At 44.8% G+C, this 6,321-nt stretch overlaps 1 long non-coding RNA gene across 2 annotated transcripts in view; it reads left to right on the top strand.

Moving 5' to 3' along the window:
- LOC122547906 overlaps window positions 1-6,321 on the top strand; it is an 18,449-nt gene that overhangs the window by 1,291 nt on the left and 10,837 nt on the right. For both annotated transcript variants that reach the window (XR_006311119.1, XR_006311120.1), the window contains exons 2-3: window positions 612-694; window positions 2,254-2,353. This is a non-coding gene — a long non-coding RNA (uncharacterized LOC122547906). The remainder of the gene's footprint in view (window positions 1-611; window positions 695-2,253; window positions 2,354-6,321) is intronic.

Genomic DNA, 6,321 nt, shown 5'->3' on the forward strand with positions numbered 1-6,321 from the left:
TGAGTACTCCCAGGGCAAATGGTTCCTGTGTGTACACTACTGTGCCATCACCTCTGCCTGGTCTGTCCTGCTGGTGGGACAGGACATATCCAGAGATTTCAGGAGAAAGTGAAGACTGCAGATGCTGGAGATCAGAGTCAAGAGTCTGGTGCTCGAAAACCACAGCAGGTCAGGCTGATGAAGGGCTTAGGCTCGAAACGTCGATTCTCCTGCTCTTTGGATGCTGCCTGACCTGTTGTGCTTTTCCATCATCACACTGTCTATCTCGGGATGGTGATGGTGGTGTCTGGCCATTATCTGTAAGGGATTACTCTGTGAGTGTGAGTATGTCAGGCTGGTCCTTGACTAGTCTGTGAGACAGCTCGCCACGTTTTGGCACAAAGAAAAAACAGATGTTAGTGAGCAGGATGTTGCAGAGTCAGGAGGGCTGATTCTGTGGTTGTATTTCCTAATGCCTTGTTAGATGCCAAGTGGTCCATCCAGTTTCATTCCTGTGTTGAGACTTTGCAGTGATTAATACAGTGAGTAGCTTGTTGGGCGACTGTCAGGTTGGCAGGATTTTTTCGAGATTAGGAGATTCCTAATTCCAGTTATTTTTTTCTTGAATTCAGATTCCACCATCTGCCGAGCTGGGATGCGAGCAAGAACTTCAGTTGTACATTTTAATATTCTGGATAAAAGTTAAATATATTAGGTTTGTTCACTCATATTAAATATCACTAACCCTGGTTTTGTTTCTTTGTAAAACACTGTCCATCATCCTGTCTCCTTCATCCTTCCCTCCAACGACAAGAGCAAGGAGCACATTGAGTTTCTCTGTCACTAAGACTGAGACAATCCGATCAGCTGCCTCTGCTGCTTCCCTCCCTCCCACTAGCCCACCGAGACATACTGCCTCACATGGTGTTCCTGATTTTTGTCCCAAACTTACAGCTTTCTCCAGTCTCTTGTCAAGCATTATCAGAGCTCACCTTGATCTTTTACTAGTCTCGCTAAACTACAGACATTCCAATTCTGTTTCCTCCTCATCACTCCCCCTCGCCAATTCACAGGTATTGTTCCTTGTTCTGTCTATCTGTCTTTTCTGGTTATGTTCTTCTCATCCATTCTGCAAAAAAAAAACTAACATTTGACCTCACCATCATTTGTAAATCCTGCTCCATCTCCACTCTCCCTTTCCTTTCTGAATTCTTGTATTTGGTGTCCCTCAAGGATCTATCCTTGGTCCCTCCTGTTTCTCACCTACGCACTGCCAGGAGGTGACATTGTCCAAAAGCACAGTGTGAGGTTTCACATGTACACTGACAATGCCCAGCTCTCCCTCCCCACCATCCCTCTCCATTGCTCCACTGTTACTCAGTTACCAAACTGCTTATCACGTTCCCACTGCAATTTCCTCCAAAGAGACATTGTTACGGTTAAATCCATTACCCTCAGTTGCTATTACAAATTCCTTTCCCTTACTGCTGAGCCCCTCCCTCTCACTGGGTGCAGTCTGAGATAGAACTAGACTTCACAACTTTGCTGTCATATCTGTAACCCCAAGGTGACCTTCTGATCAGACATCTACGCAATCTCAAACACCAGGAATTCCAAACTGCACAATTACCCTGGTCCCTTTGTGGTGCAGCTTTCTACAGTTTCCACCATTTAAATAGCACTCTGTTCTTTTATTATCCCCTCCAAAATGACCAACTTCCCATTTTCCCAAATTATACTCCATCTTGTTGCCCCCTTCTCCTGTGCATCTCTCTCTCTTCACAATCCTCTTAGAACTTTACAGTTATGCCTTTTCCAGGAGTTCCCCTCCCCCCTTCTAAACATTTATTGGGAGCACTGGGCAGTGTGAAGCATGCAGAGTTACTCTGTTTTTAGAGATACTCTATGGGAGGAGCTTGCTGCCCATTGTTCAGAGTGGAGGCAACGTGCCCATCGAGCTGCATGAGCCTTTCACTCCCCATGTCTTGTTGATGAGGCACAGCGGCAGCACAGAAGGAAAAAAAGAAGCAAATCCTGCTCTCCACATCTCACTGACTCTTGGAATATTCTGTCCCATGTGTCAAAGATCTGCCCTGTTCAATCACATGAAATTCCAAGGTGGAAACTCCTAGAAACTCACATAGATTTCCACCTGAACTGACTGCTGACCTCCACAAGGGGTAATGTGTCCAGTCATCCTGGGCCAGGAGGAGGGGATGGTGCGAGTTTCTAACCTGAACTGACAGTGATGGATTTCATAAACTTGTATTACAGGATACTGCAGGTGGACATTCAGATGGTAATCTCAGTCATTGTAACACCTAACTCTGATTGAATTACTCAATTCATCAGGACTTGGATATTCTCATTGTGTGTGAGTATTATATTCCATCCGAATCCCATTTGCTGCATAAAAGTTCTCCTTTGAATCTTCCCAAACCTTTACTGTGTGTCCTGTAATCCTTGTATAATGAGCTGATGGTTATAAGTTTTATTATTATAACGTGTAACTTTTCTCAACCCCTCTGTCACAGCTCCTCTCAATTGCCTTTGCTACAAGGAGAACACCTCAGTTTCCCCAAACCCCTGATTCCCCAATGCCTGTTTGCTCTCTATAAGGCACACATCAGGATTGTGTTGGAACATTCTCCACTTGCCTGCATCAGTGCAGACCCCAACACTATTAAAGAAAGTGAACATCCTCCAGGACAAAGCACTGTGCCTGAGTGGTGTCCCATCCACCACCTTCAGATTCCCTCTCCCCATCCCAGAGACACAGTGGCATCACTATGTAAAAGGTAAAGGCAGCATTGTCCTACCAGACCATAGGCTGCTCTCTCATTAGGGAGGAAACTGGAGCACCTGGAAGCAACCCATGCAGACACTGGGAGAATGTGCAAGTCCCACAGAGACAGTTGTCCAAAGCTGGAATCGAACCTGGGGCCCTGGCAGCAGTGTTAATCACTGAGCCACTGTGCCACCCTAAAATTGTATTTTAATTCACAACTACCACTTCCTCTGATAGTTCATTCCATTTGTCTAAACAAAAATTAAAAAACAATTCCCGAACGCCTTTTTAAAGCCGTTCTGCTGTCACCTTAAAAGGTATGTAGCCAGTCTTGAATCGCGTCCCTTCCTGGAAAGGACACCTGCTGTTCACATTACTGATACCACCCCTCCATGATTTGAGAAACATCTAATAAGGTCACTCCTCAGCCTCCTGCGCGCCAGTGAAAGAAGTCGCAGCCTATCCAACCTCTGCTTATAATTCAAACTATCCATTCCCATCAACATCCTGGTAAATCTCTTCTGAATCCGCTCCAACTACATAATGTCCTCCCGATATCAGCATGACCAGAACTGGACACAGAATTCTAGAAAAGGCCTCCCCAACATCCAAAATAATGTCCCAACTCTAGTACGCAAAGGTCTGAGCAATGAAGGCAAGTGTGCTAGACATCTTCTTAACCACCCTGTCTACATGTGACAGACGTGAAAGACCCGAACCCCTCGGCCTCTTTGTTCCATGTCACTACTCGAGGCCCTGTTTTTAATTAGTGTCAGTCTGCCCTCGTTCGTTTTATCAAAATGTAATATTTTGCATTCCAATCCAAAAATCCCAAAAAACCCTGAGCATTAAAGACAGGAGTATACTTAAGAGGGAAATCAGGAGGGCAAAAAGGGGACATGAGATAGCTTTGGCAAATAGGATTATGAATAATCCCAAGGGTATTTATATATACATTCAGAACAAAAGGGTAACTCGAGAGAGAATAGGGATCGTCAAAGATCAGCAAGGCAGCCTACACGTGGAGCCGCAGGAGATGGGAGAGATACTAACTGAATGTTTTGTATCAGTGTTTACTGTGGAGAAGGACATGGGCAATATAGAATGTGGGGAAATAGATGTCGACATCTTACAGAGGAGGACGTGCTGGGTGTCTTGTAACCCGTAAAGCTTGGTTACTCCCCAGCACCTGATCAGATGTACCCGAGAACTTAGTGGGAAGCTAGGAATGTGATTGCTGGGCCTCTTGCGGAGATATTTGTATAATCGATTATCACAGGTGAGATGCCAAAACACTAGAGGTTGGTTAACGTGGTGCGGCTAAGAAAGGTGGTAAGGACAAGCCAGGGAACTATCGACCAGTCAGCCTGACATTGATGCTGGGCATTCTGATGTCTCACTGTTAGCTACAGAAACTGCAGTCTGTGCTGCAGACTAGAGAGCCCCCTATTACCATCGATCACATGGAACCTGATATACCTCACATTGCACTAGATACTTGGCTGTCAGTGCGATATTCCCCGGACAGTGTGATCCCCGACGCTTTCCAAAACAGCACACTTGTTTGAGACGGAAATAACCACAGGAGACTCCTGCACTACTTACCCTCCGCTCCTCCCTTTCCGAGAGGAAATCCATCTACCTGACTGGATCGGCAGTTTTCCTAATTTTCTGAAACTGCCACCTATCACACCCCCCGGCTCCGGTAAACTTTTCATTATCTTTAACCATCGCTCCATCTGGTCCATGAAATCCTACAGGATTTGCATCCTCACTTCCTGCAGACAATCAGGATCACTGAAACTTTCCTTAATCTCCTACATCCAACAGGAAGAGCACATCACTGTAAGAATGGCCATCTCTGCACCTGAACAGACCACAGACCCAGAAAAAGGCACACAGTCTTACAGCTTTACAAAACACTACTCTAGAATAAATTAGTACCTATATTTCATATTAAAAAACTTAATCAAAGTATCATAAGATGTGTATTTAAAGAAATAAACCGTCGCACTCCTGAATGTTGTAGCTTTACTAAAATAAAACAGACTAAGATTTATCTTTGAAGAGACCGAAACCCACTGAGTTGTGAGTCACAGATGAACAGCACTAAACAGAACCTTCGGTCAAATTTGTTCCCTTTTATGTCTTTCCCCTCTCACCCATCAACCTATGCTCTCTACTTCTGGACTCTCCTACTCAGGGAAAAGACCTTATCTGCTTACCCTATCCATGCTACTACTGATTTTATAAACCTCTACGGAGGTCACTCCTCAGTCTCTGATGCTCCAGGGAAAGAAATCCCCAGCCTTTTTGCTCTCTTCCTGCAGCTCAAACCCTGGCAATATCCTTGTAAATCTTTGCTGAACCCTCTCAAGTTTCGCAACATCCTTCCGATTGATGGAGAACAGAATTGCACACAATATTCCAAAACTGGTCTAACCAATGTCCTGTACATAACCATCCAACGTCTATACTCAATGCTCTGATCAATAAAGGAATGTATTCCAAACACTTTCTTCAATATCCTATCCTATCCTTGAGGAAGAGCATTGTGGCTATTGAGGGAGTGTTGGGTAGGTTCATGAGGTCAATTCCCGAAATGGCAGAATGATCATATGTTGAAAGATTAGAGCGACTGAGCTTGTATACACTTGAGTTTAGAAGAATGAGAGAGGATCTGATTGAGACCTACAAGATTATTAAAGGGTTGGACACTCTTGGAGGCAGGAAGCATGTTTCCATGGATGGGTGAGTCCAGAACCAGAGGACAGAGTTTAAACATAAGGGAAAGGCCATTTAGAACAGAGTTGAGGAGAAACGTCTTCACCCGGAGAGTGGTGGTTTTATGGAATGTTCTGCTCCAGAAGGCAGTGGAGGCCAAATCTCTGGATACTTTCAAGAAAGAGATGGATAGAGCTGTTAAAGATAATGGAATCAAGTGTTACGGAGATAAGGCAGGAATAGGATACGGATTGTGGATGATCAGCCATGATCATAATGAATGGTAGTGCTGACTCAAAGGGCAGCATGGCCTATTCCTGCACCGATTGTCTATTGTACCTTGTCAGTCCTACCTCATTCTGTGCCTTGCCCTTGCCTGCCTTGCCTGTCTAACTTCTAAACTGTATCAGTCTCAGACTTACCTCCTTTTTCACTATCTCTTTAGGTTTACCCCCACCCCACTCCCTCACTGGTTTAATGCCTCCTGAGTAGCACTAGCAAATCTCCCTGCTTGGATATTAGACACCTTCCAAATCAGGTGTAATCCATCCTTCTTATGCACGTCAATTCTACCCCAGCAGAGATTCCAATGATCCAAAAATGTGAATCCTTCTCCCCGGTATCAGATCCTTGGCCATGCATTCATCTACTCTACCCTGCTATTCCTACTCTCACTAGCATGTGGCACCGGGAGTAATCCAGATATTACTACCCACAAGGACCTGCTTATTATCCTCCAGGCTAATTTGCAATATTGTCTCATCAGGACTTCATCCTTCTCTCTTATGTCATTGGTACCAATGTACAGTGACCTCCCACTGATCATTCTC

The sequence above is a fragment of the Chiloscyllium plagiosum genome, unplaced genomic scaffold (genome assembly GCF_004010195.1).
Source record: "Chiloscyllium plagiosum isolate BGI_BamShark_2017 unplaced genomic scaffold, ASM401019v2 scaf_2509, whole genome shotgun sequence".
NCBI lineage: Eukaryota > Metazoa > Chordata > Chondrichthyes > Orectolobiformes > Hemiscylliidae > Chiloscyllium > Chiloscyllium plagiosum.